Source organism: Rhinichthys klamathensis, unplaced genomic scaffold (genome assembly GCF_029890125.1).
Source record: "Rhinichthys klamathensis goyatoka isolate OS25496 unplaced genomic scaffold, OSU_Roscu_1.1 h1tg000111l_1, whole genome shotgun sequence".
In the NCBI taxonomy this organism is placed as follows: domain Eukaryota; kingdom Metazoa; phylum Chordata; class Actinopteri; order Cypriniformes; family Leuciscidae; genus Rhinichthys; species Rhinichthys klamathensis.
Window position 1 is genome coordinate 9,044,582 of NW_026606649.1, and position 13,946 is coordinate 9,058,527.

Below are 13,946 nucleotides of genomic sequence, written 5' to 3' on the forward strand. Positions count from 1 at the left end.
TTGGCATTTGTTTGTTTCACCTTTTGAAATCACTTTATTTGAGCATTTAATATTTCATGATCTATAAATTTCATGATTTATGAATATTCAAAATATCTTGTTTTCAATTATCACAAATTCATATTTTAATATTTCCTAGGTTTTGTGTTAATACATCAAGTTTACACACATGGGTCTAAAATGACCCATCTATGCAAGCGTGATAAAACAAAAGAATAAAGAAAACTTTTTGTTAAAATAGCCAATGTCACAGTTGTTTAGATCAACACATTTACTGTAACACTTGAAATATGTTTATTGGCCACTTTGTCACACATAACACACATATAACCGATAACACTGAAATTGAACTGTAGTGTAGTGCAACTGTAGGGGAATCTCCCCACCACCAATGTGCAGCATCCACCCGGATGATGCGACGGCAGCCATAGTGCACTAGAACGCCACCACACGTCGGCTTATGTGACCGATAGCATTGATTTATGACCACAAATAAAAATGAATATGGAGGTACAAGGTGTCTGCCCAACAGCGACAATATATACTTGTATATAACTTTCTATTGCAACTTTTATTTTGTTGACCTAGCTATTAGATGAAATAGAATATGTCGACCGCAAGCTAGCTAATAGTATTGGACATGTTTCTCTTTTGCACTAGTAATAGATTTCAAGGTCAAGGTAACCTTAGCCTAAACGTTCAAATATTAGGCTATATCTAGATGTCTTTCACAAAATATCAAATATTTTCTGTGACAAAAAATGTATTAAATAAAACTTACATGCATGAAATATACAAAAGCAGACGTGTTGAATTGTGAAATGTGTGGCAGGTGAATAGTTTTCTGCAGTAAATATATTTATACTATTTATAAATATCAAAGGTTCCTTTATGGGTCATTTTTGACCCATGTGTGTAAAATTGATGTAAAATACAAAAAACGTGTTTGTTTATAAAGTAAGAAAGGAAAAATAAATATAATGATTTGTGGAAATCAAAAACAATATATTTAATGAATACCTGTATTAATAAATGATAAAATACATTTATTTCAAATATTCAGCAAATAAACATGAATACGGGTCTTTTTAGACCCATGTTGCGCATTAGAAGGGTAGTGACACAAAAACAATTTTTATTCGAAAAGTAAGAAAGGAAAAATTTAAATAAGGATTTGTAATGATCCGAGTTAATTGAGGAATTTCTAAAACAAGTTAATTGAGGAATACCTGGAATGCTGAATGATGAAATTCATTTCTTGCAAAGATATAGAAAATGAAAACTCAGTCGTGTCTATTTAGACCCATGTTGTGCATCAAAGGGTTAACAAGTTACAAAGTAAAATTCTAGCTTCCGGCCAAACGCTGTATATTTGTGCCTAAAGCGCAACGTGTGCAACGTACGCAACTTACGACGTCGGAAGTAGCGTAATGCGTCATGGCGTAACGTAAATATCAGCAGTACGTCGCATTGCATAAGTTGTGCTTTAGACTTAAGACGAAGCCATATGTTTGTTTGGCCGAAAGCTAGTTATTTTACTTTAATTAAAAATGAATATTTTTCTTACACAAACTCCTCGATTTGCTTCAGAAGGCCTTTATTAACCCCCCGGAGCCGTGTGTAGTTCTTTTAAAATAGATGGATGCACTTTTTTGAGGGGGGAGGGTCATAAATCAGATGTACAATAACATACCGATGTCCAGCAATCGATTTTGTGTTTAATTTGTCGTTTAATGAGATCTAATGTGATCCGACAGAAACACGCATTTACTTTAATGGTCCAGTGGCAGAACTTTTGCCAAGTGTGTCAGAGGTTCTGGGTTCTAATCCGGACTCGTTTATTTTTATTTTTTATTTTTTTTCATTAAAACCAATTATGTTTATCAGTGGTTGTATATCAAGTGGGGACACGTTTGTGTGCATTTTACTTTGTGATTTCACCAGAACGAATAGAGAGTCTCCGCAACGGATTAAAGCGTGCGTCCGAGTGAAGACTGTATCCGCGCCACTTTGATCACTTGATTTAAAAAACAACACATTTCAGCGCTAGATCGCCTCTTATTTAACAAACGACCGGAATGAATGCTCTCCTAGTTAACTAGAGATGTTTTATTTATTTGTATTAGTTACATCTGTGCCGCGAGATGTTTCAAAAGTGGTGGGGACAATATCGACCCTGGCAAAAAGTGGTGGGGACAACATTGACAACATTAACATTTCAACTACACTTCAATGGTGCGTCAACAAATTCCTGACCATTTCAAAATTTGGCAAAAACCTTTTAACCATCTGGGGTCCTTCATTTAACAGTCACAGTTGGGGGCTTCGGGTCCAAACGGACCCGAAGGGCGGGGTTAATATTTATGAAAAAAAATCATAATGTTTTTTTTTTTTTACTTGTTTTTTATAATATTTTTTCTTTTCTTTTTTGGTGTTTTGAGATAATTTTATGATTTATAATTAATATTTATGCAATAATTATGACCAATTTTTTCCCATTGAATCTAAAAGAAATGTTTTATTTATATATAATTTGTTTAATTGTTTTATTAAAGCTGTATTTCATTTTAGAGTCAAGCCTAGGCCTCATGAAAACAATTTTTGAAATTTGATGGATGCCATCTGGTGGACACACTGAGCATTTTTATCACGCAATAGCACATTTTTACCACTAGTGGATTTACAGCTCTCTGTAGAAAGGCTTGCGAATTCTAGTGATTTTTGCACATATTTCACAATTTTTTTTTAGGTTGTTGATTTTAAAATATAATAACAGAGTCTCAAAGACTATTTTTGTCTTTTTTTTTTGGTTGGTTTAAATGGTAATTTGAAGTACCAGTTTTACTTTATAATACAGTCAAACCTGAACATTGCAGTGTGTGTGTGTGTGTGTGTGTGGGGGGGGGGGGGGGGGGGGGTCTGTTTTGCACTCTTGATGTTTTAGAGATTCACCCCTTTCCTGTTGAATCCTTTTTTCTGCATCCTGGCTGATTTGTAGATTGTCTGCACAAAAAAACTCTCTGTTTTCATATTTTTGACAATTTCCCATTCATTTCCTATGGGGGTCACCAAAGAGCAGAAGTGTGCCACCACTTAGCATGCTATGATCATGACCTCAATATTTTTTGTTCACACATACCTAATACCATAAAAGTCACCTAGTTTCGTAACATTCCGATGAAGCTGTGATTTTTTTTTAATTCAAAACAGATTTATGTAATCTGAATTTATTAGTATGTATGTGTATAAAAGTGTGTTTGTGTGTGTGGATGTGTCTGTTTTGCACTCTTGATATTTTATAGATTCACCCCTTCACTGTTGTGTGCCTTTTTTCTGCATCCTGGCTGATGTGTAGATTGTATACACAAAAAAAAAACTCTGTGTTTTCATATTTTTGACAATTTCCCATTCATTTCCTATGGGGGTCCATTTGGACCCGAAGGTCCTGCGTGTGAAGACCACTTAGGATGCTTGGATCATGACCTCAATATTTTTTGTGTGTTCACATACCTAATACCATAAAAGTCACCTAGTTTCGTAACATTTCGATGAAGCTGTGATTTTTTAAAATTCAAAACAGATTTATGTAATCTGAATTTATTAGTGTGTATGTGTATAAAAGTGTGTTTGTGTGTGTGCGGATGTGTCTGTTTTGCACTCTTGATGTTTTATAGATTCACCCCTTCACTGTTGTGTGCTTTTTTTCTGGATCGTGGCTGATTTGTAGATTGTACGCACAAAAAAACTCTGTATTTTCACATTTTTGCCAATTTCCCATTCATTTCCTATGGGGGTCCATTTGGAACCTCCTGAGTGTTACTATTTTTTAGACTATTCAAATCCTGTCCCCAATTTTTTTGGGTGTTCATATATTTTTTGGGTGTTCATATACCAAGTACCAACAAAGTCACCAAATTTCAGACCATTCCGATGAAGCTATGATTTTTAATAATTTTTTATTTAAATGCTTCGGGTCCATTTGGGCCGAAGGACCCCAGAGGGTTAAAATATAAATGATACCTTTCCAGCAGTTGAGTCAATTTATTTTATAGAGGGAATGCATTAACGTCACTTCCCCGCCGGAACACGCCCCCCTCAGCGGGACTGAGTGGCAGAAGAGCTGCTGCGTGACTGGAGTTAATAGGGGAAACTGCGTTAACGCGAGTAAAACAAACTATTATCAGTTTAAACTAAAAGTTGGACTCGATATAGTGTTCCTTACAACTTATCAAAGATCCAGTGATCCATGGATATTGACATGCAGCCAGGAATCGTGTTTCCTGACATTTATATGTGCCTGATTTCGACGCCGGGGAAATAAATGAAGACAATTTGCCTGTAAACGTTTTATATAAATACAATATAGATAGGTCTAAATCCGAGTGATCACTTACATTAATGTTATACTGTATATCATCATATTGTCCAGTCCTAAAACTTGTATAGTTTTTTGTCAGTGTTTATTTAAAAACATCCAATTATGCAGAATATAGTCTGTTCTGTAGCTTTTTGCAGTCTGTAAAAATATACAGTACCTCAGATTTCTGGTCAAATCTAGTTGTACAGTCAATCGCAAAGCTCTTTCCCGTTTTAGATGTGTTTTGTGTGATTTTCACGGCATTCACGCTGAAAACAAATGCTGCCGCTCAGTCTTTTTGCCACTTGTGGGCGTGACCGCATTCACTCCGGCCGACGGTGACGTCATGCGCATACCCTCTATTCAATCAGCCAATGACAAAAATATATTAAAAGATTATTCTTTAAAAAAGAAAGGGGGAGAAATAGGACAAAAGCATTTCAACCTTTAAAAATAAAACTGGCTTCAGAAGTCTGAGGTCATAACTACAGGTGGTCCAACGGTTCAGGTTTTTAAAAATCTGTCTTGCATCAGACTACTGTCTCTTTTCCTTTGCGTTCTCTGAAATCTGAAAAAGAAAGCATGATGTTACTCAAGAACGAGTCAATTCAGTTGTCATACATACAGTCACATTCAAGAATGTTAATATACTAAACACAATATGATTCACTTTTTTTTTTTTTAAGTTGCTGAACACAAAATATTCTATAACTACGATTATAGTATAGTTAAATTCGGCTTATTTAATTTATTTTTCTAAAATCTATTAATGCTTCAATATCAAAAGAAAGCACTATGGCAGGGATGTCCGATTTTATCTCCAGCCCTAATTAAACACACCTGAGGCAGCTAATCAAGGTCATTAGGATCAATTAAAACTTCCAGCCAGAGCCGTTGAAAAACAGAGTTGCGACACTCCCATAGACCGCCATAGGAACTTTGGAATGCGGAAGTAACGCGTGTCGTGGAGCAGCCAATAGTTCCAAACACTGATAGTTCCAGCATTGGACCCCATTCATTTTCAGTGTTTCCGAAGTAAATTAATGAAATTACTGTATTTTTTTTTTTACTTTTACACACATTAGCCGACCTCTCGTGAATCTAGTCAGTAGTTATATTTTATGTAGCCAGTTTTAGTTAATGTTTATTGGAAGATAATAGGTTAATTGCAGCTATAGCTTACGTGACCAACACTTCACTAACGTTAGCTAACTTACGGTAACCTGATGTATATAATATATAATTTTATTAATAATAATATTTTATATATATATATATATACATATATAAAATATTATATATATACATACACACACACAATTCATTTATTTAAGTGGGTTAGGGTTATGTGTGTATAAATGCATATATGTCAAAATGTGTGTTTGTGTAATACATATACATAAATACACATGCATTCATATATATATATATATATATATATATATACATACATACATACATACGTACATACATACATACATATATATACATACACAATTATATATTATGTGTATGGGTTAGTTATGTGTGATTTAAATATATATACATGTGTACTGTACACAGTACATCGTATACATGTATTTGTGGGTGTTTTCTGATGAATGGTTTAGTCTATGATTAGGGAAGGATGAAGGGGTACATTAGCCATACTGAAATGAATCCCGTTAACAGTTATGGATCGTATGTTAAAAAACATACATGTTATGGATCGTAGCCTATTTAGGAACATAGTTAATTCACTTATTAACTATCTCTCCAGTTTCATTTTATGAAGTTAAAATTTGACCGAACATTGCTGCAAATATAGTCGTTGCTGTTAATGCATTCTACGTTGTGGGAGCAGTCCATTTCCCTCCAAAATTAAACACAAAAACGTATTAATGCTGTGTTTCTGTCACTCCCCAGAAAAAAAATGCTATTATATGTATTTAAAGTAATCGTCAACATAATAATCAATGTACATTATGTGTCAATATTTACCGATAATTGCTGCAAATATAGCTGCTGCTGTCTGTCCCGCTTAAAATCATTCAAACTGGTTGACAGCGCGGCTCTGTTTGGAACTATTGAGAGCTACACAAACCACGTGACCGCGTGGCGGCGAGATCAAAGAGTGTCGCAACTCTCCTATTTAACGGCTCTGCTTCCAGCCAGGTGCTGGAGCTAAACTCTTCATGAAGAGGAACAAACACCTCTGAGTTTCTTTCTTCTGTTGAACACAAAATAAGATATTTTAAAGAATGTTGGTAACCAGAAAGTTGACGGTGGCCATTGATTTCCATAGTAGCACAAAAATACCATGGAAGTCAATGGCTACTATCAGCCATCACGTCTGGTTACCAACATCCTTCACTCTATTTTCTTTTGTGTGCAGCAGAAGAAAGACATTCATACAGGTTTGGAACAACGTGAGGGTAAATAAATGATGACATAATTTTCATTTCAGGCTGAACTATCCCTTTAAAGCTGCGGATTCACCTTATGTAGACCTTAATTTCTTTAAATATCACAAAATAGCCATGTCAGTCACTTTCTTAATAAACACAAGATTTTTTTTGTTATTGTGTTTCAGTGGAAACAAGCTAAACTGAATGGAAATCAGTTACATTTCTCAAATTGAATACAGATTCAGGAATATGGATGGTTACCTGATTAAGCAGTGATAAGGCTCAGGATATCATCAAGTCCCAGGTCAGGTGATTATGCTGTCGACAACAACTCAGTGTATAATCAATGTCAGCATTATCAGGAGGGTGCTTCTCTTTTTTTTATTGTCCATTTTCATCTGCCTTCACTTCTACTAAAGGAGCAATGTGCTCTGCATGCAAGCACTGACAGATGCAAGACATGGGCTATGTTTGCAGTGTAACATTGTTGCTCATGTTCATGTCTCCTGCACTTCAAGAAATCTGTTAAATGATGTTAGAACTTTATTCAGGAAATTCCCAATAAACTTTACTAAAGCAAGATGCATCTTTTAAGAATGTAGAAAAATAGATGCTTTATTCAAACAGTTTAATAACTTTTTAATGTATCTAATTACAGTGAGTAACAACACAAATCAAACGCAAAAAAGCACGCAGAAATATAAGGTAGATGTGCCATAGTTTGAAACTGTGCTAGAGAAGTCATGTAAGTATGTCAGGTGCTTCAACAAACAAGAGGTCTGTATATGATGCACCTATGTTTTCTCTCTAATGAGGAAGCAGATTAGACTACTGAGAAGTGCACATGCAAAACCAAAATGGGCGTTTACCAATCAGTGGCCAATTTCAAACTACAATAAATGTTATTCAACCATTTTTCAACAGACTTGCTAAAATCATGAAGGCCCACCCCTAAACCAAGCCCCCAGTGGATTAGAGCAAATCGGGTAAAGCGGTTGAAAATTCCCATTGTGGTTTGAAAACGCCCCACTAATTGAGAAACACCCACTAGTGAGTGTTCTGCAGAGATACATGCCTGAATGATCTTGTGCTCATCAACTACAAATCACTGTTAGTTCAATGTCACTGTCTCCACCCATGTGTGCTGTTGGCTTTCATCAAAATTTCAATGCTGATCCAACGCACTTTAAACATTGAAATGTCAATCTCAACCAAAATGATGGTTTGGATCAAAACTCAAAATTGTATCAATGTCACCATTAGGGATGCAACGATTACAGATTTTCTAAGTACGATTATTGTCTGAGAAATAATCACGGTTTAACGATTATCACGATTATTATGCATCAATTAATTTCACAACACTACTAATGTATAATATCACATGAACACTCAACACTAGATTTTAATGTGTTATTTATTGCTGCCACAACACAGTACAAAATTATAAAATGGCAAACAATAATCAATCTCTTCCTTTGGAATTAAAGAGAAGTGCTTTGTAAACATCCAGCATTTTTCTTTTAAAAATAACAAATTAAGTCAAAGGCTGCAGGACTCTTTGATTGAAATAGATCACAAAATTATTAAGTTTTTAGTTTGTTCTAAATTTATTTTCAACCTGAGGTAGAAAACTTGATAACATGAAAACAATATCTTGTTGGTATTTGACATAAAAACATAAATAATACTATAAAGGGATAATAAATCCCAATGAAAATAAGAATAAACAAAGTATTTGGCTCTATTGAATTAAATGCAAGCTAAATATTAGGCCTATGTATTTCTTTTAAAATAAAACAAATAGTCCAAATGTTATCCACCAATATTATTGTACTTATTTTAATACTCTTTTTTAATTATTAATCCAAATTTTACATGTGCCTTTAGGAAATCATCTATTATAATCTCATTATTTTGGTTTGTTTGTTTGAAGTTTGAGTACAAATTATAGAAAGAAACTGAGAACATCTCTCATGCAGTGTTATTAATAACTGAAATGCAGTTAATTGGTAGTCCTAGAAGTCTACACGGCCCTGATCTTATGTTAGTGTTTTACACCGGGCATATTACAACTACAAAGCCTGACATTTACTCAACACAGACAGGAGAAAGCAATAGGATATTAAGTTAAATGTTCACTGACTGAAACTCTTGAGAGCACGTCACATTCTGTTTTCCACAGACTTGCGTAACCAAAACATTCCGCTGTTTTTTTGTTGTTGTTTTTTTTTACGTTGCACTGGAAGCTGAAAGTTGCACGCCGCGTTCTCCTTTTTCCAAAGCGCTAGGGCGGTTGCGCTCCGCAGGCGTCTGTCGTTGCTCTGTTGATTCTTGTCACTTGACCCACGGTGCGCTTGCGGCATTACGAAAAGTTGAGATGTTTTTATCTCGATGCAGCGCGGACGCGCTTGGAAAAAACGAGCGCGTCGCTTCCATTATGAGCGCGGACACCGTGCGCCTACATTTGAAATGAACTTGAGCGCGCAAAAGACGCGATCTGTGAACAGGCCCTTAAGGCGTTTTTTCGGTGGAAATAGAGCGTCGCTGCTTAGTCCCTCAGTGGTTGACGAGCACGACACTTTAAGCTGGTGCACCGCTGGTGTAACTTTGTTTTCGTTTTGTGTTAGGTGCAAAAGTTCCGTTCCGTGCCGTCCGCGGTGTAGCATAGTCTTTACGATTAATTAACCGTGACGTTTTAAAGCGCGGTTAATTGTGAAATCCGGTAATCGCTGCATCCCTAGTCACCATGCTATCTGGGCACCCATTTTACTCACCCTGTGATAAAGAGAGGCTCATGGAATAAGTGATAAGCACATTTAAAGCAACACCAAGGAACTTTTCCTCTGCGGTCGCCCTGCAGGTTGGAAGCGGAATTGTCCATTACCGCTGTCGTAAATAATTTAGCCTACCGCAGCCTAATGTCGCATGCGCACGCTCGCTGTTTATCCAGCACCGGCTTTGGAATCAACAATGCCTGGCCACAGATAATTTGAGGAAGTGGTGGGGGAAGTGACGTATGCCGTAAAGCAGTCAAATTTTGTAGTTCTTTTTGTGCGCCGGTTACTACCCGAAACCCGAAGTTACATAGTGCAAGTAAAAGCGATACAGACCACGTCAGGCTATGGCAGACGTGTCATTTAACCTATTGTAAGTCGATGTACCATCACAAGGGTCTTGGAAATATATTATGAAGGTTGAAAAACTACATAGTGTTACTTTAAGATTTTTATTTAATTTAATTTTTTTTTATTTTCAAGGAGTCATGATTCTTGTCTCTGGGCAATTACAGACAAGTTTAAAAAAATCTCACACATCTGTTAGTGCTTTAGGAAGTTATATGAGGGTATTCTGTCAACATGATGTTGGTTGGCTCTAAACTGCTGGATGATACGAGTTGGCCCTCTGGTGTTCTTCGATCACTTTTGACCGAAAATTTTTCTGTTTTGAATTGTTAAATATGAATGGGAAATCGACAAAAACACAAAAATTCTGAGAATTTCTGTGTATAATCGACAAATCGGCCACGATGCAGAAAAAAAGTGCTCAGCACTGAAGGGGTGACACTCTAAAACATCAAGAGTGCAAAAGACACACCCACTCTCACACACAAACACACCAATTAATTGGTGTGACTGTAATATAACAAATATGTAAAATAAAATCAATAATTCAACCACAATGTATTAGAAAAGTGGACAGCAAGGAAGGGGTTACACTCTAAAACATCAATAGTGCAAAAGAGACCCACCCACACACACACACACACACACACACAAACACACACACATACACAATTATACATATTGAGTCAGAAGACTGAAATAAGAGGTTGCAATGAGATCAGATCCAGATGGATTAAGCAGTGATAAAGCATTCCTGTTTATTTTTGTAAAGTTTTTATTGAATTTTAATGTTACGTGTAACAAAAGGCTTTATCTATATTCAGGTTTGACTGTACTAATAATACTGCAAAAAACGTCTACACTTCAAATCAAAATGTAAAAAAAGATGTTTTATAAACCTTGACAAAAAGTATTATTTGAGAATTTCTAAAAAATACGTTCAAATCTACATCTTAAAAGTAAGTAATTTTGTCCAAAAACTACTTGAGAATTCACAAGCCTCTCCATAGAGAGCTATACAGGCATGCTTAGAAGTTCCTAGTAATCCTGAAGACCTCAAATAGATGGATCAGGTTGAATAGGTTGATGTTAAAGACTGTAGGCCAGTGGACCTCCAGGAGCTGAGTTTTACACCCCTGATATAGCATATGAGGTGACAATTTTCAGTTTTACTTCAACATAATCAGTGCCACAAAGTGATTATTCCAGGGATGCATCACATCCTTGGACACATTACTGTCATGCCTGCACTTTAAAGACACCTCAAGTAAAAGTTGGCTCAACTCACCCCGCTCTCCCTCATACTGTTTAACTGGAGAGGTAGTGTACTGTACAATCTGAACAGATATATATAAAAAAAAAAATAAACCTTTTATTTCAAAAACCATGACCAAGTAAAGAACTTTGGATGCCCAGGAGAACATTTTGGCAAAAACAACTCCAAAACTTTAAATTCATTACATTCTCTAATTAAATAGTAGGCATGTAACTTTTGGCCAACGCATTTCTATTATAGAATACGACATCTATCACTGTATACATATATAAGCTCCTCAGTATTATCAACAGCTATCGCATTTCTCAGGAGCTAATTACCCTCCTACATCCCCAGCTCCTCCTCTCATCAATCAGGATTTGGCATTCTGATTCCCCTTGAATCAGAATAAATTCTCTAATTATGTTGTACTTTAAAATGTTGAATCAATGATATCTGAAATACATTCATGTTGGTTCTGTTCTGTTTACCCTAAGGGGGGTTATTGCTGCTCTCCCTGCTCTTATCCATGCTAGGCTGCATGGATGCGCAGGGAGTTCTTGCCCAGAACAGAACCATACCGCCAATCCAAACTGTATGCTAATTGCCAATCGTATTTGACGAAAGTGGTCCTGACTGAAATATATAGGGGAGAGCGGGGCACAACCTAACGCTTTTTGACTTTCTCAGTTTGTGTAAACCTACTTAAGCCCCGTTCACACTACAAGCGACTTTGTCGCTGCATGTCGCCAGCCGCTGGCGATGAGGTCGCTAGTGGGTGTTCCCACTACTGGTTGACTAGTATGACATCCAAAAGACAGCGAATCAGCTTTCTTGCCATCCATCACTGCAGGCCCAGGGGCTGAGGAGAAGGATCACGTGCGCTCCACTCCTATTGGTTGTCGCTCGCGAAAATCGCTCTTCATTTGCATAAAGTTAAAAATTTCTCAACTTTGTCGCGTCGCTAGACACGCCCCATCTAGTCGCCAACGGTCACTGTCGCGCGTGTCGCCGAAAGTCGCCCGCTCACCATTGAAATGAATGGTATCGCGTCGCTTGGTCGCGTGTAGTGTGAACGGGGCTTTAGGGTTCAAAGTATTTACTTTTTCCCACATTAATTTGACACGTCTAGTACAATTATGTGTTTTATTTCATTTCTACAGTTTATACTTTTTTCTTGATTTACCCCCAAAAAATGGAAGTGAAATGTGACAACATGCCCCATAGGTGGGGTACATTGAAACATATGAGGGATACATTGTAACATGAACATATGACAGATTAAATTGTTATCTGATCTAATAAAAAATATATATATATATACAAAATAAAATAAAATATTTTCTCAGTAAAATAAAATTATTAACTTTAAACTTTATAAAATAATGGCATTTTTTAATAATTAAATATAAACTAATTTTTGAGTTTGACAGCAAACACACCACAAAACACAGCTATACCCAGCATAGTTCAAAACATAATAATAATTAATAATTTCTGAACACTGACTCTCAGTCTTTATTCACCTTTTTTCTCATGGTTTCTCACTATAATTTATAAGAGTATAGAATAGAATAACGTAGTTCTAATAGGGGCACATTGTAACGCAGTGTTATATCGTTCCCCATCTGCAGAACTGGGATTTAAACCCAGCTAGTGTTTTCTGCTAGTTAGCAAACCATTAAAGAACTATCTCAACTGTTAAATAACATACGTTTTGTCTAATTTTAAATAAACATAAAAAATAGAGATGAAAAATTAGCATAAGTAGGACATTTACTTTTGCTATGTTTAAGTACATTTTCAGTGATATCTTCCAAAGATTTCTGAATTTTGGTGCATTTCTTTCTCTATATAGTGTTGGTATGGCAGCTAATAAATACACCAATTTTTGTGGTAGCATGGTAGCATTTGTGGAAGTACTTAAAACAAGTGTGTTACAACTAGCCCTGCATTAGGTTGTGCCCTATATACACTCACCTAAAGGATTATTAGGAACACCATACTAATACTGTGTTTGACTGTGGGGGCCATTTTAGTACAGTGAACTCATTGTCATGTTCAAGAAACCAATTTGAAATGATTCGAGCTTTGTGACATGGTGCATTATCCTGCTGGAAGTAGCCATCAGAGGATGGGTACATGGTGGCCATAAAGGGATGGACATGGTCAGAAACAATGCTCAGGTAGGCCGTGGCATTTAAACGATGCCCAATTGGCACTAAGGGGCCTAAAGTGTGCCAAGAAAACATCCCCCACACCATTACACCACCACCACCAGCCTGCACAGTGGTAACAAGGCATGATGGATCCATGTTCTCATTCTGTTTACGCCAAATTCTGACTCTACCATCTGAATGTCTGAACAGAAATCGAGACTCATAAGGCCAGGCAACATTTTTCCAGTCTTCAACTGTCCAATTTTGGTGAGCTCTTGCTAATTGTAGCATCTTTTTCCTATTTGTAGTGGAGATGAGTGGTACCCAGTGGGGTCTTCGGCTGTTGTAGCCCATCCGCCTCAAGGTTGTGCGTGTTGTGGCTTCACAAATGCTTTGCTGCATACCTCGGTTGTAACGAGTGGTTATTTCAGTCAAAGTTGCTCTTCTATCAGCTTGAATCAGTCGGCCCATTCTCCTCTGACCTCTAGCATCAACAAAGCATTTTCGCCCACAGGACTGCCGCATACTGGATGTTTTTCCCTTTTCACACCATTCTTTGTAAACCCTAGAAATGGTTGTGCGTGAAAATCCCAGTAACTGAGCAGATTGTTCTTTCCCATTCTGACATTCAGTTTGGAGTTCAGGAGATTGTCTTGACCAGGA